This window comes from Chiloscyllium punctatum, chromosome 2 (genome assembly GCF_047496795.1).
Source record: "Chiloscyllium punctatum isolate Juve2018m chromosome 2, sChiPun1.3, whole genome shotgun sequence".
Taxonomy (NCBI): Eukaryota; Metazoa; Chordata; class Chondrichthyes; order Orectolobiformes; family Hemiscylliidae; genus Chiloscyllium; species Chiloscyllium punctatum.
This window is the reverse complement of record NC_092740.1, coordinates 35,269,937-35,292,802: the sequence shown is the minus strand read 5'-3', so window position 1 is coordinate 35,292,802 and position 22,866 is coordinate 35,269,937. Positions and strand designations below refer to the sequence as shown.

Below are 22,866 nucleotides of genomic sequence, written 5' to 3'. Positions count from 1 at the left end.
AAAGAGAGATTGTGCAGCAATGAGTGCTCTTTGGTCGCTAAAATAATACAATGCTTAGCTATGTTAATTTTATTGTCGTTTTGGTGGCTGTTCAACATTTGTGAAAATCCAATTGGTATTTTGACAAAACAATGAATTGCTAAATAGACAAAATGAACTTGAAATCCATACAAAAGAAAGTGAATTGTATCCGGTGTAATTATGACAGATCTCTGCAAATTCTGTAACCATTAGAATTGCTTGATAGCACCAGCAAGTGGGAACCTTTTAATGGGATATGGGGCATTTGAGCCATTGTTTAAGCTACAATTAACTCTCACTTATTTTTAAAATAATTTACATCCTTCTCAGTAGTAATTAGATGGAAATGCTCTACAGGATTATCCACTTGCTTGATCTTAAAACGTGTACATCCCTTTGATGAATAAATGTGAAAAATTAAGTTGATTGGATTGTCTCAAACAAATACAATGTTATCTAATATTTGTTTGATAATTGTTGAAACAGTAGACCATGCTATATAGTAGTTACCTATGCCCTTCTCTTGTTACTCCCTCTTGTTGCTCTGTGATAACTGTGGTGACGTTATTCTTTGTGTTAATAAGTGGCAGGCAAGTCACTGAACCCTTTAATGACTATGATCGATTTTAACAGCAGTAAAAGATTTAAAGTGTGTAAAAGATTTGATTAATGCAACTGTTTTGGTTTTGCTTATTTAAATGACTGACCAGCCTTTGGAGAATGGGTTAGGCACCCATACCCCACCTGCTTTGAAGACAACTGGAAGTGGCCACATTTGGAGGAAGGAGAGTTGAAATTAGGTTCTTCTAAAAAAAACTTAACCACATCCCTGTCTTGAAGGACAAAAATATACCACTTGTCACATCTCTGTCAAGGATGATAATTTCCAATACAAAATCTTATTACATTCATTAAAGGAAATGAGACTCAGACAGCATATATGATGGTTCAAAAAGTCTGCTGAAAACCTTCTGCTTCTCAATCCCATCGCCTTTTTATTATCCCAGCTGCAGGCTGCTCTAACTGTTTGTTGTATGCTGACCAGGTTCTCACACATTTTGTTCTAGATCATTAGCAACTGATACATCCATGACTTTCAACCTTCATTTACATTAGCTGCCATGACTTCAGAGTCTCAAAAGGTGGAATCTTAATCCCCATGACCAGGTGGGTTAGAATCAGGAGTCAACATTTTCTTTAAGGGCCCTCCTCCTAAACGTTTAACAGTTAAGATACAACAGTGATGTTTTCCCTGGTTGGAGAGTCAAAGGACACAGACTCAGAAAACTAAACAGACCATTTACAATGGAGTTGAGGAAAGAGTTCTTCATGAAAAGATCACCAACCTGTTGAATTCTGTACCACAAAATTTGTAGAGGCCATGTCACTGAATATGTTCAAAGTTAATAATCACACAACACCAGGTCATAGTCCAACAGGTTTATTTGGAATCATTAGCTTTCAAACCGCTGCTTCTCCATCAAGTGGTTGTGGAGCAGAATCGTAAGAGTTTAATGGATTGTAAGTCTGTGAGAGGGCTGTGTGTGTGGGTGTGAGTGTGGGGTGTGTGTGAGCATATGAGAGAGAGCTTGTGTATGAGAGAGGGTCTGCGTGAGAGTGTGTGTTTCTGTGTGTGTGTGTGTGTGTGTGTGTGTGGTGGTGTCACCTGTCGTGTCACATGAACCCAAGGTCCCAGTTGAGGCCATTCCCATGGGTAACGAACTTTGCCATCAGCCACTCTGCATTGTTGCTTGTCCCGAATTCCGCCTTGGAGGATGGTCACCCGAAGGTCTGAGGCTGAATGTCCTGAACCACTGAAGTGTTCCCTGACTAGGAGGGAACACTCCTGGCTGGTAATAGTTGTGCGGTGCCCATTCATGAATGGACATTCATAATGATGAAGGGGCAACACTTCGAAAGCTAGTGCTTCCAAATAAAGCTGTTGGACTGTAAGCTGGTGTTGTGTGATTTTTTTAATTCTAAAAGATGAAAGACTTAAATTAAATTTGTTTAATATTACATTCCATGACACTGCAATCCTGTTCCTATAAAGTGTGTGTCAAATGCTGTTGCCAAAGCAACCAGCACATTCAGTATGTTCGGTGTACCTCAACAAGTTGTCTGACACCAATCCAGCACAGGTGCAGGAAATGAGATGTTCAAACATTTTCTCTTCAGTATGACGTGAACTCAATTGGTATATCTTGAAAGATGATTTTCAGGATCTTTGTGACCATCATCAGACATACTGGAAGATATTTTATACTTAAACATTCAAGCATCTTGTTGTTTTGGTTAACCAGTTATTTCCTGATCCATGAAATGATTCTTTCTTTATATAGCAGACATTCTGACAGGATGTCAATGGAATATCAATTCATCATTGTGTATTTGTTTTCCATCTTTTGCTGTTCATAATATCAGTATAAACACTCATGTAACAATGTGGTGCTGTTGTGCATTTTTGTTGGTTTCTGATTTTTAAAAATTGAATTGCAAGTTGCTGCCCGTTCAGGATTTCAGGACTGAACACAGGTTTTGGGTTTTCACACCAGAAAAAGGGTGATGACACTCCCAGACTTGCTTTTACTTTTGTGCTAATTTTGCAAAAGGAAAGCGGTGGAATTGACAGGCAAAGCCTTATTTTTCAGTGTTTTTAAGACTTACTTTCTTCAAGGCATGACCTGGAGCTGCTGTTCCAAAATCATTTGAAAGGCCCTTTTTTTTCTGATTGGGTCAATAGACCCCAATCTTCCCTTTTACAAGAAAACAGAAAGATAGGATGGTAGAGCACAGCAACAGGCCCACCATATCTGTGCTAATCTCAATGCCATTCAAAACTAATCCTGCACATAGTCCATGTCCCTCTGATCCCTGCATGTTCACTAAAGAAAGAAGACATGCTGGTACTATTCGGGTGGGTTTAAACTAGCTCAGCAAGGGGATGGGAACCTGAGGTGTGATTCCAGTGCACAGGAGGATGAGAGCTGGGAGGGCAAGGACAGGATTTCATGGTCACAGGAATGTGCTGGCAGACAGCAAGCTGGTTTGAAGTGTGTCTACTTCAACACCAGGAGTATCCGAAATAAGGTCGGTGAGCTTGCAGCATGGGTAGGTACCTGTGACTTCGATGTGGTGGCCATTTTGGAGACATGGATAGAGCAGGGTCAGGAATGGATGTTGCAGGTTCCAGGGCTTAGATCTTTCATTAAGAACGGGCAAGGGGGTGAAAGAGGGGGAGGTGTGGCCTTGTTAATCAAGGATAGTATAACAGTGGCTGAAAGAACTTTTGACAAGGAATTGTCAATTGAGGTAGTATGGGCTGAGGTTAGAAACAGGAGAGGAGAGGTCACACTGCTGGGAGTTCTTTACAGGCCTCCATAAAGTTCCAGGGAGGTGGAGGAGAGGATTGGCAAAATGATTCTGGATAGGTGTGAAAGGAACAAAGTGGTCATTTTGTGGGCTTTAACTTCCCCAACATTGACTGGAAATGCTATAACTCTCGTATGTCGGATGGATCAGTTTTTGTCCAAGGTGTACAAGAGGATTTTCTGCCACAGTATGTTGAAGGGCCAACAAGAGGGGAAACCACATTGGATTTGCTACTTGGTGATGAACCAGGTCAGGTGTTTGATTTAGTTGTAGGTGAGCACTTTGGAGAGAGTGACCATAATTCAGTTACGTTTAGTTTAGCGATGGAAAGGGATAGGTACATGCCACAGGGTAAGAGTTATTGATGGAGCAAGGGCAATTATAATGCGAGTAAGCAAGACTTAGGATGCATAGAATGGGGTATCAAAATGCAGGGGATGCGGACAATTGAAATGTAATGCTGGTTTAAGGAACAGATGTTGCATTTTCTGTTTAAGGAACAGATACCTTGATAGGTATGTTCCTGTCAGGCAGGAAGGAAGTGATAAAGAAAGGGAACAGTGGTTTACTACAGAAATTGCATCTCTTGTTCAGCAGAAGAAGGAAACTAATCTGACGATGAGACGAGATGGATCAGATGAAGCAATGGAGAGTTACAGATTAGCTAGGAAGGATTTAAAGAGACAGTCAAGAAGAGCAAGGAGGGCACATGAGCAGTCTTTAGCAGGTAGAATAAAGGAGAACCCTAAAGCTTTCTATAGGTATGTGAGGAATAAAAGGATGATTAGGCTAGGAATAGGGCCAGTCAAAGACAGAAGTGGGAAGTTGTGTGTGGAGATCGTAGAGGTGCTAGTTGAGTATTTCTCATCGGTTTTCATTCAGGAAAAGGAGAATATTGTAGAGGAGAAGAATGAGATAAGAGATATTAGACTATAAAGGATCAAGGTTAGTAAGGAAGAGGTATTATCAATTCTAGAAGGAGTGTGATTCGACTAGTCCCCTGAGCCGGATGGGATTTATCGGAGGATTTTCTGGGAAGCTAGAGAGGAGATGGCGGAGCCTTTGGCTTTGATCTTTGAGTCGTCATTGTCTACAGGTTTGGTACCAGAGGACTGGAGGATTGCAAATGTTGAGCCCTTGTTCAAAAAGAGTAATTGTAGATCAGTGAGCCTTACATCTGTTGTAGGAAAAGTTTTGGAAAGGATTATAAGAGACTGGATTTATAATCATCTAGCAAGTAACAATTTGATTGCAGATAGTCAACATGGTTTCGTCAAGGGCAGGTCATGTCTCACAAACCTCACTGAGTTTTTTGAGAAGGTGACCAAGCATGTAGATGAGGGTAGGGCAGTCATGGACTTCAGTAAAGCCTTTGATAAGGTTCCACATGGTAGGCTGTTGGAGAAAATGCAGAGGTATGGGATTGAGGGTGCTTCAGCAGTTTGGATTAGAAACTGGCTTTCTGAAAGAAGGCAGCGAGTGGTGGTTGATGGAAAATATTCAGCCTAGAGTCTGGTTACTAGTGGGGTGCCACAAGAATCTGTTTTGGGACCACTGCTATTTATAATTTTTATAAATGACTTAAACGCAGGCATAGGTGGATTGGTTAGTAAGTTTGCAGACGATACTAAAGTTGGTGGAGAAGTGGACAGTGTGGAAGAATGTTGCAGGTTGCAGGGGGACTTGGATAAACTGCAGAATTGGGCTGAGAGGTGGCAAATGGAGTTCAATGCAGCTAAATGCGAGGTGATGCACTTTTGGAAGAATAGTAGAAAGGCAGAATTCTGGGTCAATGGAAAGATTCTTGGTAGTGTGGTTGGGCAGAGAGATCTTGGAGTCCATGAGCATAGATCCCTGAAAATTGCCACCCAGGTTGATAGTGCTTTTAAGAAGGCAATACAGTGTGTTAGGTTTTATTGGTAGAGGGATTGAGATCCAGAGCCATAATGTCATGCTGTAACTATATAAATGCTACTGTAGCCACACTTGGATTATTGTGTACAGTTCTGGTTACCCCATTACAGGAAGAATATGGAAGCATTGGAAAAGATGAAGAGGGGATTTACCAGGATGTTGCCTGGTCTGGAGGGAAGCTCTTATGAAGAAAGGCTGAGAGACTTGAGTCTGTTCTCATTGGAAAGAAGAAGGCTAAGAGGGGATTTGATAGAGATATACAAGATGATCAGAGGATTAGATAGTGTAGACAGTGAAAGTCTTTATCCTAGGATGATGACATCAGCTTGTACGAGAGGGCATAACTACAAATTGAGGGGTGATAGATTTAAGACAGATGTCAGAGGCAGGTTCTTTATGCAGAGAGTGGTAAGGGCGTGGAATGTCCTGCCTGCCAATGTAGTCAACTCAGCCACATTAGGGAGATTTAATCAATCCTTAGATAAGCACATGGATGATTTTGGGATAGTGTAGGGGGATGAGCTTAGAGTAGTTCACAGGTTGGCGCAACATCGACATGGCCTGTTCTGCCCTGTATTGTTCTATGTTCTAAGTGGGAGAGTGTTCAGTATGTTTCAGAACAGGCTTATTCCCTTTGGGCTGGAGCTTTAACATTAGCTCTGATCTCAGATTAAAGGTCAATGATTTGAACAAAAGGAATTTGAACAAATTGTGCTGTGTTGCTCTCAACTTCCTGGGCCTCTAGCCTCCACCTGCCATTGCTGACGAGTTTTTGTGATTATCCTACTTGTTGCCACTGTGATACATTTAATAGTTTTTCTGTATTTGTTACCCCACTTAACACAAAATAGAATAGCAATTTATTATCACTCTTATTTATGAAAATGTAGTGACATGTGTACAAGTCACCACAATTTGGAGTCATTTTAATTATAGAAATTATAAAAAGCAATAATTGAGACAAAGTTAGGGCAAAGTTGGTCTTTTGTTCCTGCTATGGCTCCTGGGTTTATGAAATGACTCCAGGACGTTGCCACCAAAGCCACCTAAGTTAGGATTTCTGGACTGGACATACCATGCTGCCACCTTTGAAGCTGACACTGCATGGCTGCCAAAACAAGGAGGGACAGGCTGTACCCACCAAGTCACCACTGCTGAAGCTGTCACTCTGGCCATTGCCATTTCGGTTGCCAGCTGAAGCCACCAAATTGCCTCGATAGCCACGAGGAGCAAACCGGAACCATCATGTCACCGTCGCTGAAACCGCCGAACCACCAGCAGGAGGAATGGACCAGACCCACCGACCAAGGAGCCTGCGATAAAGCCACAGTCACCATGACCCACAGGAAACAGATATCCGGATCGACCACACTGCCGCTGCTGCTGCTCTCCGTCACAACCACCTTCCTCTGAAAAGGAGAAAAGGGAAAGTTTGATGCAATAGTAAAATAAAGGAACAAAATGGAATTAGAACAAGGAACAAACAAGAATGCAGCTGGCCAGGAGCGGGAGCGTACGAGCACAGAATGGAACACTTCCTATTCTGCCACTGCCATCATCTTGAATCCATCCAACACTTGGTTCTGTTGAGTCAGATATCTTGGAGTTTATTTACAACATTAACACTTTGGCAAGACCAGGCTACCACTGGCTTAGAGACAGTCTGTTTTGACTCTCTGCAGATGTGGCTAAATGTGCTGTGTTACTTTAGCACTTTGATTTTAACATCAGATCTTCAGTATGCACAGTATTCAGCTTTTGTTTCGGTTATCTTTTATGATTTCAGCTTGGATCAGTTACTTGAGAATTTATACTGATTTGGATATATTTCTGAAGGCTGCTGTTACGATCTTCTGAAAAAGATGTTTAATCATAGGGAATGTTATCCAGATCGACATCCAGCAGGTTTCATCGCCACCACCTCTCTCAACAACTCCATTGCATCTGATTTGTCATCTGGCATCTGGATGTGCAGACATTTGTTCTGCTTAACTAGTGGAAAGACTCAAGCTATTGTTTTCAGGCCCTGCCAGAAATAGGGTTCCCTCACCACCAAATCCAACACACTATCCGAGCCTGAACCGTATGTAACCGTGAGCTGTTCATCTGAGAACACACACACACACACACACACACACACACACACACACACACACACACACACACACACACACACACTTCTTAAAATCTACCATTATGTCCAATCCTTTGGTCATCCTGTCCTAATATCTCTCTTGATGACTCCGGGTTCCTTTAGCAAAATTAACCCCCTTTATAAAAGGCTGCATTTGAATAGCTTTACACATTTAAGTCCAGGACTCTGTGTAGGAATGGTGGGTATTTAAATAAATCCAAGAGGTAAAATAAGTTGGATTTGTTTCGGCAGTAACAGGGTCGTACTGCTACTCCCCTGCCAAGCTGAGACTTCAAACTGGGGTCCCAGTTATTAACAGTGCATCCATGACATGATGTGGAGAGACAGGCTTGAAAAACAAAGGATGTTACACTTAGTGTTGCTAAGGCTGGGACCATATCTGGTTCTGGTCTAATTTGCAACCATTGCCCTCCTGCTGGGATTATGATGGTTTGTTTATAAATCTTCACTTTTCAGCTTTTCAACTAAAATACTCATGAAGTCGAGGCTCCAAACTTAAATCAATCAGTAATCTTTATTTAAATTTAAAGCTTTTGAGACAAACAAAAAATATACGATTCAGAACATTATGATTTCTGTTCACTTTAAAGTCATAGTGAAAATAATTGTCCTAATTAAGCATTAGAAGCCACAAATTATATGTCTATGAAAGTCCATTTCAATAGTGATGAAAGGGAGACATTTATGTGGCTTCACAACATCAACTGACTGAGGCACAAAAAGAAACCTAATGGTAAAACCTGGCATCTCATTAGTCCAAGCACCCTGCGATGATTTCTTATATTATGTAAATTCCATTCTCTTTTGGTAATAGGACAAATAAATGACTGTAGCTCAGCCACACTGAATGATAGATATGTGTGGAAGTTTAAAAAGAAGTACAAATGGAGCTTATATGGTGCAGTGGTAGTGTCCCTACCTCAGAGCCAGCAAGATCTCTGAACAGGTTGATTAGAATATCTTTAAATAAGGGACGGCATGATGGCTCAGTGGTTAGCACTGCTGCCTCACAGCACCAGGGTCCCAGGTTCAATTCCAGCCTTGGGCGACTGTCTGTGTGGAGTTTGCACATTCTCCCCGTGTCTGCATGGGTTTCCTCCAGGTATTCCTGTTTCCTCCCTTCAAATATGTGCAGGTCAGGAGAATTGGCCATGCTAAATTGCCCATAGTGTTACACGCATTAGTCAGAGGGAACTGGGTCTGAGTGGGTTACTCTGGAGGGTGTGGACTTGTTGGGCTGAAGGGCCTGCTTCCACACTGTAGGGAATCTAATCTAATCTGAAGTTCAAGGTGCCTCTTCCATGGCTGTGTACATGCCCAGGCGTCCTTGGAGTGGGAGCTGTGAAACTTGAAAGGGTTCAGAAAAGATTTACAAGGATGTTGCCAGGGTTGGATGATTTGAGCTATAGGGAAAGGCTGAATAGACTGGGGCTGTTTTTCCTGAAGTGTTGGAAGCTGAGGAATGACTTTATAGAGGTTTATAAAATCATGAGGGGCATGGATAGGATAATTAGAGAAAGGTTTTTTTCCCCTGGTGTGGGTGTGTTCAGAACTAGAGGATAGGTTTAGGGTAAGAGGACAAAGATATAAAAGGGACCTAAGGGGCAACTTTATCACACAGAAGGTGGTGTGTGTATGGAATGAGCTGCCAGAGGAAGTGCTGAAGGCTAGTACAATTACAACATTTAAAAGACATCTGGATGGAGATATGATTGGAAGGGTTTAGAAGGATATGGGCTAAGTGCTGGCAAATGGCACTAGATTAGGTTGGCATGTCTGATTGAGTTGGACCAAAGGGTTTGTTTCCGTGCTGTACATCTCTATGACTCTATGACTCCATGTGGTGCCTACCAATACTCTTGATGTCTTTAGAGAGAGGTGGCACTGCAGGAGATAGAGAACTTTATCCCTGTTTCCAACTCTTATTTTAATTTAGCCGCCTCCCTCTTACCTTCACCTTTTGACATCTGCCCTTAACGGATTTTGTATGTGCCTTAATCATATGGAAAACACGAATGATTTACTGGTGCAGGTGGTTAATAGATGTAAAAGACTTACCACAGGTGATTTGGTAATGGGCAACATAAAACTATTCATTCATGTGTGTGAGCACTTCTGGACAGAAAAAGAATGTGTACAAGTGAGACACCGAAACTTTCAATGTTTTTACTGAAAGATGGGCACCACAAGGGTATTCTCTCCCTCTCAACATCATTTTGATCTAGCCCTACCTCTCCCTTAACTTGTCTGCATTGTCCTTGCCAATCATTAAATTGATGAATTTTTGTGACACAGTGGCTCAGTGGTTAGCACTGCTGCCTCACGGTGCCAGGGACCCAGAAACCACACTATCTGCATGGAGTTAGCACATTCTCCTCATGTCTGCATGGTTTTCCTCCATTTGCTCTGTTTCCCTCCCACAATACAAAGATGTGCAAGTTAGGTGGATTGACCATGCTAAATTACCCATAGTGTTCAGGGATGTGCTGGCTAGCCGTGTGAAATGCAGCGTAACAGCGATAGGATTGCATGTGTGTCTGGGCGGGATGCTCTTCGGAGGGTCAGTGTGGACATGATGAGCTAACTAGCCTGCTTCAACACTGTAGGGATTCTATGAATTGAAACACTGGCGATTTAGTGATGAGGGTAAAGAAAACATTCATTTCTATGGAAGAGTACTTCTGGACCTTTATTTAAGAAAGCAGAAGTGAGGGTTTTGTGACAGTATCCCGATATGGGGGACCTGCATTTACATCCCACCTGCTCCAGAGATGTAATAATATCTCCAAACATTGATTTTACAAATAAAAGAATAAGTTAATTCTGTACTGCCACCATTTACTTCTCCCTTCTTTCCTTCAATGATAAAAGCAAATATCCTCAATGTTAAAAGCAAATTGCTGTAAAACTAAATTCAGAAGAGACGCAGGTCAGTCAGCAACTGAAAGAGAAGGATGGACTATCGTGTAAAATATCTGGAGGGAATAGTTAGCGACACCTATTTATAGCTCAAAGTCATGTTGTACTGTTTTTATGTTTTAAAAAAAAACACTGTTACAAAGTGGTTGTATTAGATTAGATTACTTACAGTGTGGAAACAGGCCCTTTGGCCCAACAAATCCACACCGACCCTCCGAAGAGCAACCCACCCAGACCCATTCCCCTACACCTAACCCTACGGGCAATTTAGCATGGCCAATTCACCTAACCTGCGCATCTTTGGACTGTGGGAGGAAACCAAAGTACCCGGAGGAAACCCACGCAGACACTGGGAGAATGTGCAAACTCCACACAGACAGTCGCCCGAGGGGGGGATCGAACCTGGGTCCCTGGCGCTGTGAGGCACGCTGTGAGACATGGGCGGCACGGTGGCACAGTGGTTAGCACTGTTGTCTCACAGCGCCAGAGACCCAGGTTTGATCACCCCCTCGGGCAACTGTCTGTGTGGAGTTTGCACATTCTCCCTGTGTCTGCGTGGGTTTCCTCCAGGTGCTCCGGTTTCCTCCCACAGTCCAAAAGATGTGCAGGTCAGGTGAATTGGCCATGCTAAATTGCCCATAGTGTTAAGTGTAGGGGAATGAGTCTGGGTGGGTTGCTTTTCGGAGGGTCAGTGTGGACTTGTTGGGCCGAAGGGCCTGTTTCCACACTGTAAGTAATCTAAAAAATGGCAGTACATGAAATAATAAATTCCTGAGCCCAACTAGCCATCAGCGGAAATCAGCAACAAATTTATATTCCATGTTTTGGTTTATTTTCCTGTGTTTTAGGATGTTACCAGAGAGTGGCAATACTATACAACACCTTTCACTGTATTTTGTAATAAAATACATGTGACAATAACTAAATCAAATCAAATTGAATTGGTTATAAAGGAAATACGAAAGACAAATCATTCCAGCTTATTTTACACATCTCTTGGATAACATGGTGAAGGCATCATCAGCATTAAAGCAGGTCTTATTTGTTTGCCTCCTAGAATGGTATCCGAATCATAGAGTGTTGTTTGGTTTTGGGAAACTTGAACATAAATGTATAGAACAGAACAGAGATAGAATCCCTACAGACTGGAAGCTGGCAATTTGGCCCATTGAGTCCACACTGACCTTCCAAAGAGCATCTCACCCAGGCCCACCCCCATCTCTGCATTTCCCATGGTTATCCACCTGACCTGCACATCCTCGGACACTATGGGCAATTTAATATGGTCAATCCACCTAATCTGCACGTCTTTGGACTGTGGGAAGAAACTGGAGTGCCCAGAGGAAGCCCACACAGACACAGGGAGAACGTGCAAACTCTGTAGTCACCCAACGTTGGGCTTGATTCCAGGTTCCTGGCATTGTCAGGCAACAGTGCTAACTACTGAGCCAACATGCCATCCTACAGAGGCTGTGAGAAAAATTACTGATGTTTATTGTTTTTAAATGCATGAAACAGATAATAATAGAAAAGAGGAAGAACAGAAAGAAGGAAAGACTTGCACTTATATAACATTTCTCATGAACGTTGGATGTCTTAAATCATTTTCCACCCAATGAAAGTTTTCAGGTTAGTCATGTTATGCTTACGGTATTATTGAATGTCAGATTTACTGAACAGCTCAATCACATAAATGAAGATTGCTACAATTGATAAAGCAATGACAATATCCAACTCTTGAAGCAGGCAAACCTGCCCAACTTGAAGCGTTTATTTTAGTCTAATCAATTCTGCAAGAGGTTATAGAAAGGATTCTCAGAAGAGTCTAAGTATTACTAGAACATTACAGCACAGTATAGGTCCTTCGGCCCTCGATGTTGCGCCGACCTGTCATACTAATCTGAAACCCATCCCACCTACACTAATCCATGTACGTCCATTTGCCTGTCCAATGACGACTTAAATGCACTTAAACTTGGCGAATCTACTACCGATACAGGCAAAGCATTCCATACCCTTACTACTCTGAGTAAAGAAACTACCTCTGACATCAGTTTTATACCTATCTCCCCTCACTTTAAAGTTGTAAACGATGGACATAATAAACTGTAGAATTGCAGCAACAAAGTCTGTTTGATTTGTAATTCCCAGGCTTGCTTCAGATTGAATTTGTCTCATGCTCACATACAAAACTGTGTAAGATAGTAGAGCTATTATCACCAACTAAGCAGCAATGTATTTGCATGTGATTGCAAGTTCATTATTTAGCAGCTCACTTGTGTACTAAATTTCTCAACTTTTATTTGTCTTCAATCCTCTGAATTAAGAATTGATGCCATGTTGATGGTATAACAAGCACTATGCAATTTCTTTACATGGTTAGGAAAAAGTAAGGTCAAGTTGTTCGATCAGATTGAAAGTCTAAATGTGGTGAACATCTTGGACGAGGTGATGACACAAGCTGAGTTGAGAGCATGAGGAAAATCGTTCTGAACCATCAAAAGGAACATTGAGTTATTTTACAAGTGTAATCACAAAGAATGAATTGTGAAAAGAAAAAACAAAGTGCCAACTGAAATGAGAATTTGCAGATAGACATTAAAAAGGTCTGCCATTTTTAAAATGGTTTGCATTGGTAGCTGATAAAGAGAGAGAGATTGGACAAGTGGTGGATTATTGAATATGTAGAGGGTATGAGAAATGACTTTATGACAGAACAAGATAAGTTTGATATCAGTTAATTAAGCAAGAAGTCAAAGTGTGACCAGATAAAATTTATCCAATAATCCATCGGAGATGAAGGGGGAAACTTAAGAGCCCAATATTTTGAGGCTGTAGTGATTGTTATGAAGTCAGCCAGGTGGATCTCATAGAGTATGAGTTCCCTATTGTGGCTGTTAATCTGATCTAATCAGAAAGGCCTGGCTGACAGATTAAAAACAGGAATGTGTGTCACTGGCCACAAAAAAAAACAGGAATGTGCTGGGGAAAAAAAAATAATAAGCACTACTGCAGCTAGGCGGTAGTGTGGGGGTAATAAAAAAAGAACTGGAGTGTAAAACAAAAAAACAGGAATGTCAGAGGTTCTGTTTACTCTGAGAGCTGGCTGTAAGGAAGCTGGATCTGAGTCGAGGACTCTCCATGGGTGAATAAAGGGTGACTTGATGATGCGACACTGACCTTTTGTGGAGTTATTTCAGAAGCATTTGATTGAGGCTGCATATATCCCAGAAGAGTCGAGAATGCTGAATACAGCTCTTACTTTTAAAACAAAGACCCAGATTATCTTGGAGTAATTATATGTCAGACTCTTAACTGTGTTTGGAGTGAGAATCATACTAGACTCTGCTTTAACTCAATTTCTTTCACTAAAGATGCTGCCAAATGTGAGTTTCTGCAGCACGTTCTGTTTTGATTTCAGATCTACAGTACTTTATTTTTTGATGAAGTTAATGTTGTGAATGTGGCGTACACTGACTTTTCAAAGATCTTTTGCAGAAGTGACACCTGGGAGGTTACTAGAGCAGATTAACGATTTTGGAATTGGAACGGGATGTCAGGCTGACTTAAAAGCTTTTATGAAAAGGAAAGCAGAAAGCAAGAATGAAGGATCATTTGTTTCTGTGTATTTGGAAGTGGGGTAATGGTGTCTCACAGGATTTTGATCTGGAGTAACAACTTGTCACTGTATATCAATGATTCAAATAGAAGCTAAAGGCAATAATGCCTGAAATCTGAAGATATCGATTTTTAAAATTAATTCTTGGAATGTGGAATTTGTTGACCAATCCAGCACTTATTAACAATACCTTGTTACCCTTGACATTCGTGATAATGGTGAACTGTTATCTTGAAATGCTGCTGTCCATTTAGTGTTGATAGACCCATAATATCATTAGGAAGGGAATTCCAGGACTTTGGCCCAGGAACACTGACGAGGAACTAAATTTCCAAGTCAGAATGGTGTGTGGCTTAGAGGGAAACTTGCAGATTATATTTTTTTTTTTACCTGCTGCCATTGTCTTTCTAGATGGTAATTGTCATGGGTTTGGAAGGTACTATAGAAGGCACCTTCGTGAACTTTTGTGTTGTATCTTTTAGATGGCACACATTGAGTATCAGTGGTGGAGGGAGTGAATGTTTGAAAGTGTGCTGCCAGTCAAAGATGATGTAGTGTCAAAACGTGTGGTTCATCAGGAAAAGCTAATGCTCAAAACGTTGACTCTCCTGCTCCTCGCATGCTGCCTGGCTGGCTGTGCTTTTCCACTTTTTGACTCTGATCTCCAGCATTTGCAGTCCTCACTTTCCGCCAAATACAATGCATAGTCAATGTCCCAAAGCTAAAGGAAGTTGTCAACTTAATATGAACTGAGCTAAATCAGAAGACTGAATTTAGTATCAGAGTTATGTGATGCATTTTGGTAAAGTTACACCAGGAAGTGTATTCTGGAGAGAAGTGGGCTTGGTGCTCCATTTAAAGAGGTGGAGGGGGAACATGCTTATCGGATGTTGCAGTCAGCATCTGTTGGCTGCAAGGCTGGATAAATACCATATAGAATTCTAGGTATTATATCAAAGCATAGAGATTATGAAAACCAAGCGTGAACCTTGATGCTAATCTCAGCAATTAATGTGTAATATTGAGTTCCCATTACAATCATTTGTACAATAGTGCACAGTGCATCATGCTTGTGCTGTGTCTTTGGTTGAGTTATCCACTTGATTCCACTCTTCCTTTTTTTTTTCTCCCAAAACCTTGTAATTAACCACCTTCAAATGTTCATCCAGCTTTCTTTTGAAATGTACTATTTAATCTGCTTCCACTACACTTTCAGGCAGTGCACTCTGCATCGCTGTAGTTCTCTGTGAAGTGGGAGTGGGATAGTTTTAAAGAGAACCCTTGCTGCATCTCTAGTTCTTGCACAGACCTTCGGATTGTCCTCTGGTTCTTGGCCTTACTGCATAAAACCACATCTGCAGGGAATGTTTGCAGCTTGAGGAAATGACCGAGACCTAATGAGCTGGGAGTTTGAACTCTGGATAATGTGATGCAACAGGGGGAGGGTTATCTGAAAACTTTGTCACATCCCTTAGGCTGGGATTTTCAGGTTTTGTCTCTGGTCAGGGGTGTGACTGTAAACTTCATCGAAACTGTGACTGTAAGACAGGCAGATATGAGGAGGCAGAAGTGCTAATGGCGGTTACTAAACACTGGTTGTCAAACTGGTCTGATATTCTCGGACAACAGCAGAGAAAACAGGGCAAATGATGAACAAATCATGACACCAAGTGCAGGGAGTGAAAAGGATTGTAGTTGTGGTTTGGGACAATTTAGTTCGGGGGATAGATAGCATTTTCTCCAGCTTCCTGGAAACAGGATGAAAGTTTGAAATGAAGTTGGTGGTGGATTCAAGTCAGATTAAATCTAATAGGAATCCATTTTTAATAGGCTCATTGGAACACTTGTTCAACCAGGTTAAATTCAGAATTTGTGATTAATTTTGCAGCAAACCAGAAGGATGCTGGTCAAATGCAATCTGTAAGAGGGAACTTGGAATGAATCAGGGCTGCTTGACCTGTTGAGAGAACTTTGTTTGATCTGGGGAGGGGAGGCTGGGTTTTAGATTGAGGTAGAGTTGGTTGAGGTATGGCTGACCGAGGGAGAATGCCGGGTTGTGATACTATAAAGCCTTTGGGAGTCAGAGGAAGGAAGCTGGACAGCACAGGTAAGGTTCCTAATGAAGGGCTTTTGCCCGAAACGTTGACTCTCCTGCTCCTCGGATGCTGCCTGACCTGCTGTGCTTTTCCAGCACCACACTCTCAACCCTAATCTCCAGCATCTGCAGTCCTCACTTTTGCCTAGTCAATCATGGAAGGCAGGTCAAGGTGAGGGTGGGAGGGTTTTGAGTAACAGAGCAAGTTAAGAATAACAGAGGAGCCTTGAGGTTGACAAATGACAAGTTGCTAGTACAGAACAACCTCAGTTATCCGAATATCAATTATTCAAATTTCGGATTATCTGACCAAGATCCCAGTATGACTTCCTTTGTTTACGATCAGATCAGTTATCCGAACAATCAGTTAACGGAACAAAATACACACATCTCCTGTCTCGTTCAGATAATTGAGGTAGTTAATGGGCAAAGCCTAAGGGGTGCTGAGGACCGATCCTGACTGGGGAGGAAGGCAACTCGAGAATGACAAAACTGATTGAGAGTGATAGTTGGTATGCCGAGTTACTGAAGCCAGAGCAATGGTGATGGAGTAAGGATTGTGGATGATGGAGGGAAGGTCAATGTTGATGGAGGAAGGTTCAAGGTAATGACTTGCAGTTCAAGGATTAATGTTGGAAGCTAACAACAGGAAGGGGTGTCTGGAGTACAGGTCAAGGAGGGAGTAGACAATGCTCGAGTAGGTAGAGACCAGGGTGAGGCTGGAGTAAAGTAAAGGCCTCCTCATTGGCTAACAGTCCTCAATCAGGAAGGAAAGTCCTATACACTGGGTTGACCTCATCTTTGTCAGCCTTTTATTGAAACTCACATCAGACAAACAGCTGGGTCTTTTTCACCCAGTGATTTTTCAAGGCTGTAGTGCAAGAAGATGGAAACTAACAGATGATAGCCTTGAGACTGGTGCATCAACAATATGTAGCAGCAGAGAGTCAGGCAGTCCAAGCTGCAGGTAATCAGGGGCTAGTCTCACTGTGAACAATGGGGCTTAGTCAAATATATTATGTGCCATCTAGTTAGCTGGAAATGGAAGGGACAGATACAGTGGAATGTTGGTCTTGATTTGCAAGTGGATTGGAGTATAAAGTAAGGAAGTCTCCCTTCAGTTGTATAAGAGAATGGTGATCGTTCACCTCAAGTACTGTCGTGCTTTGATCTCCTTACTTAATTCAACACATACTTGCATTGGAAGCAGGTCAAAGGAAGTTCATTGGGATGGGCCCCGGGGTAGCAGGTAATCAAGAAAGTTAATAGAATGTCCCTCCATGACTCCCTTGTTAGGTTCACGCCCCCTGCCAACCTATCCTCCACATGCAGCACCTTCCCTTGCTGCCACACGAGGTGTAAAACCTGTGCCCATACCTCCCTCTTCACCTCTGTCTAAGGACCCAAAAGATCCTTCCATACCCTGCATATCCACCCACCTCACCCACTGCATCTTTTGCTCCTGATGTGGTCTCCTCTAAATTGGGGAGACAGGACGCCAATTTGCAGAGTGTTTTAGGGAACATCTCTGGGACACACACACTAAACAACTCCACCGCTCTGTGGCCAACCACTTCAACTTCCCTTCCCACTCCCCTAACAACATGCAAGTTCTGGGCCTCCTCCACCGCCAAATCAAAGTCACCCACCAGCTGGAGAAAGAACACCTCATCTTCTATCTTGGGACCCTTCAACAACACATCAACTTGACTAGTTTCCAAATCTCCCCTTCCCCCACCTCATTCCCAGATCTAATCCTCCAACTCAGCACCACCCTCTTGACCTGTCCTACCTGTCCATCTTCCTTCCTGATCCACCCTCCTCACCGACCTATCACCATCATCCCCACCTGCATCCACTTATCACCCTCCCAGCTACCTTTTCCCCCCAGCCCAAACCCCACCCCCAATTCATCTCTCATCCCCCTTTCCCCTCCACATTCCTGATGAAGGACTTAAGCCCGGAACCTTGATTCTCCTGCTCCTCGGATGCTGCCTGACCTGTTGTTTTTCTAGCACTACACATCTTGACTCTCCAGCATCTACAGTCCTCACTTTCTCCTAATAGAATGTTGGCCCTTATTTCAAGGGGTTTGGAGTGTAAGAGTAGGGAAGTCTTACTGCAACTGTGCAAAGTGTTGGTGAGACCACATTGGAAGCATCGTGCACAGTTTCGGCATCTGATTTAAGAAAATATATCATTTCATTGCATTGAAGACATTCAGAGAAGATTCACTTGGATGATCCCTGGTATGGAGGAATTGTCTAATGACCAAAGGATAAGCAGTTTTGCACTCTACGCAGTGGAGTTTAGAAAAATGAGACATGATCTCATTGAAACATTTAGGATTCTTAGGGGGCATGACACAGTAAATGATGAGATGTTTCCCTCTTGGGAGAGTCAAGGATGAAGGGGCGCAGTCTCAGAATTAAGGGGTGCCAATTTAAGACAGAGATGGGGAGGAATTCCTTCTCAGAAGATCGTGAGTCTTTGAATTTCTTGCCACAGTGAACTGTGGGGCAGAGCCCTTGTGTATATTTAAGGCTGAGGGAGGATAGGTTCTTCATCAGTAAGGAATCAAGGATTATGGAGAAAGGGGAGGAAAGTGGACATGAGTGTTGGATCAACCATGATCCTATTTAATAATGGAGAAGGCTTGAAGTGCCAATCAGTTCCTATTTAATTGGTCTAATGGAGGGGTTGCCTACACAAGCAAAGGTTGAGCTGCCCAGGCCTAGAGAGTTTAAAGTTTAGAGAGGTGAGAGGTGATCTTAGTGAAATAAGTAAGATACTGAGGGGAATTGACAGGGTAGGTGCTGAGAGGATGTCTCATCTTGTGGGAGAATTCAGAACAAGGATACAGATGAAAGTTGAACCATCTCCCATTTAAGGTTAAGATGAAGGGGAATTTCTACTCTTAGGGCCATTAGCTTTTGGAATTCCATGCCCCAGAACTAGCTCATTGAAGATATTCAAAGTTGATTTCAGACAGAGTTTTGATCTATGAAGGAATTAAGGGGATAGGGTTGGGTGGGGTAAAGAGCAGGTGAAAAGTGGATTTATGGTTAGAATCAGATCAGCCAGCGTTCTGTGGAATGATAGATCTGGCTTGGGGGGGCAGAATGGCACCCTGCTGTTTCTATTTCTTATGAAGTTATTAATTCCAGAGCTCTGTCTTCACAAACAACTCAAATACGTTTACAGTTGACATTGCCTCTCCTCATGTTCTGTTCCTCAGTATGCCATTTGTTTCTGAAGACATGTTGCACCAGACAAGGTTTTAGCACCTTGTGGTGCAGTGGTAATGCCCTACATTTGGACGAGCAGGCCTGTGTTGAAGCCCAACCTGCCCTAGTAGTGTTATAATGTCTGAATACGCTGATTAGAAAGTATTTTCTGTGTATCTGTTTGAATCATTTGACAATTCTCTGCATTGAATTAACTGTAATACCAATCTGCTTACACCCTGCTACAGTCTGCTCACTCCTCGTCATTGTTCATTACATTCAAAGCTTTGTCATTTGCGAACTTGGAAATTAAATCTCCTGTCCCCATGTCAGGGTCATTAACATGAATGAAATGGAATACTGGTCCTGAAACAGGCTCACAGGTAGCATCACCATCTACCTCCCTTCAGTCTGAAAAACAACCATTCATCACAAACCTTTCAGCTCCCTGGCCTGTCCACTGCTGCCATCTCTTTAATCCCCTTGGTTTGAATTTTGAGATTAGGTGGCAGGTGAGACCCAACATTTAGTTTTTGCTTTCACTATTTGCTTTTTCTGATCGTATTTGTATGGAAGTGCTGCATTCTTGTTATTGGCTTTGGGTAGATGTGTACAAACTGGGACCACATTGTTTCCTTGATGCAGAGGAGGTATGATAAGTGAGACAGATTATACACATAGTCTGCAGGGGTATTTATGTCTGAGAATGCTGAGCATTTTCAGTACTTTAAACAGGAATCAAATAGTTCAGATCGTTTGTAAATGTAATGGATTTGAATTCTCTCGACATGAATGATCCTGTGTTGGCAGTTTGACTACAGCAGAGATTCCTGACAACAATGCCTCTTTAACTGATTACTGACCCCAGGACTACATCTTTTATTCTAAAGCAGAACTGGGACCTGACACATTGCCAATCAACAATGCAATGACCTCATACCATCACACTGCCCTCCCACAAATAGTTGCCTGGAGACTCTTTCTGTAGATGGGAGACAGAATCTAATGTGACTTTGGACTCCCATTGAACAGTGCCAGCACTTTGCTAGGCCAGTGTAAGACAATGGCTTGTGATGTGATCTTTTTAGGTTGGGTTTTCTGTCACAAGTTTCAATGACAACTTTCAATTCAATATTACAGCTTCTCGAGGAATCAATCTTGTTGTGTTAATGCAGCTTTTGTGAAAAAAGCAATCCGATAAGACAAAGAGGGTTTTAAAATGCAACGATAAAAAGAGGGTTTAAACTAATCTGTTATCTGTTTTGGAGATATTTGAGAAGGTAAAATAGATACATTTGAATTATGAATTGAAGGTAAGTACCCAGAAGATAGTCAATGGAAACCATCAGGAAGATCTCCAAAAAATTTAACTTTAGACGGAAGATTACAGAAATGAAGCAAACAGATCAAATTAGTTAGTTGGATAACTTCATTCAGGCAGTAGAAAAAAGACCATGAGAAATAGGAACAGGACTAGGCCATTTGGCCCCTCAGGCCTGTTCTGACATTCAATAGGATCTCAGCTGATCTGACATTCCTCATGACTGCTATCCTGCATTTTCCCCATCACCTTTCATCAAAACTCTATCTCTTGCAACCTTAAGCATACACAAAGATTGCGCCCCCAGAAATTCTATCCCAAGGAGTTCCACTCTCAATGCCTCTGAGAGAATAAATTCCTCCTCATCTCAGTCTTAAACTGGCACCCTTTTATTCTGAGACTATGCCCTCTGGTCCTAGACTCTCTCATAAGGGGAAACATCCTCTCAGCATTTGCCCCTACAAAACTCCTTACCAATCCTGCATGTTTCAATGAGATCACCAGTCTTTCTTCTAAACTCCAGTCAATAGAGTCCCAAACTGTTTAGTCTTTGCTCATAAGGCAATCCCTCCATTCTAGGGATGGTCCCAGTGAACCTTCTCTGCACTGCCTCCAATGAAATATCGTTCTTTAAATAAGGGGACAAAACTGCTCATAGTACCCCAGGTGTGGTCTCATCAGCACCTTGTACAGTTGCCATAAGACTTTCCTACTCTTATCCTCCAACCTGCTTTGAAATGAGGGTCAACATTTCATTAGCCTTCCTGAATACCTGCTGCAACCTGTCTGCTAGCTTTCTGCGATTTATGCATAAGTCTCCCCAAGACCCTTTGTGTTGCAGCTTTCTGCAGTTTCTCTCTGTTTAAATAATATTCTGTTCTTTTGTTCTCCCTTCCAAAATGAAAAGGCTCATATTTTACCACGTTATTCCCCATTTGCCAACTCAACTTTTTTCCCATTTACATAACCTATTAATCTCTCTCTCTCTAACCTGTTTATATCCCTCTCACAACCTGCCTTTTCATATATTTTCGAGTCATCTGCAAACGTGGCTACAGTACATTCACTTCCTTCCTCCAAGTCATTTATAATGAAGAAGTTAAATAGAGAAAACCAATTGTGAGAGAGATGTGTAACTGTAACATGAAGCAGGTGATTGTTAACTGGATTTTGAGATGAGAAAATCCTTGAATGTTCTCACAAAAGGCTCAAAGTCTTTCAATTACTACATGGTAAACATATACTGAAAATTCTTTGTCGAAGAATAATGACTTTTAAGTAAATCTTGAAAGAGCATGACAGAAGAAAGAAATATGGTACACAATAAAGAAAATGATAACGCGGGCAGTTTATTCAGGAGTAACAGAAGAAAATATTATACTTTTACTCTTTGAAAGAAAGTAAATGGTTATACATCAAGAGGCAGATTCAGAAGAAGGCACAATGGTGTATTAGGATAATGTTGTTATGTAGAGATTGGGAAATATGGAATGCTTCGTTCCAGAATGAAATGAGACTGACAGAATAGTTTTAACCAAATAAACTAGAATTTGAATATCTCACTTGGTCTTCAGTAATAAACAAAGTGATTGTGTAACATTTTATTTCAAGAATACAGGACAGTTATTCATCGATGTGGGCAAGTTTTGATGAAGTCATGAATGGAGTGTTTCAATGATTCTCCCCCTCTCATCTCAAATGTTTATTATTTCCATGTCTTGCATGCAGAGTGCTTTTCCATATTTCAACATGTCTGTACCTTAGACTCGGTGGTTTAGGTTACCCTGTTCCTAAATGTGAGATTAATGGACCATCTAACTGCAGTGAATAAAGGAATGTCTGCTCGGGAGGTGGGCCAGTATCTGTGAGAATGTCCCATTCCATTTTTTAACTTAGAGTCTTACAATCTTTCTGCGCTGTAAAAATTCTATCTGCACCAATCATCAACAGCTAGCTACTCTAATCCCATTTTCCATCACTCGGCCTGTAGCCTTGTATATTATTGCATTTTAAGTGCTCCTCTAACCACTACGTGCATGTCTTGAAGATTGCCCATCTACCCTTCACCTCGCCTCACAGGAGTGAGTCCCAGATACCTAGCACCCTCTGGGGGAAAAGGTCCTTTCTCAAATCCTCTCCCTGCCTCTTGTTCTTTGTTTGTAATAAGAGAAAAAGTTTTCCCTACCGACCCTGTCTATGCCCCTCAGAACTTTGTGCACCTCA

At 41.9% G+C, this 22,866-nt stretch overlaps 1 protein-coding gene across 2 annotated transcripts in view; it reads left to right on the top strand.

The window, feature by feature from the left end:
- sorbs2b (sorbin and SH3 domain containing 2b) overlaps nucleotides 1-22,866 on the top strand; it is a 485,383-nt gene that overhangs the window by 930 nt on the left and 461,587 nt on the right. The window lies entirely within an intron of this gene.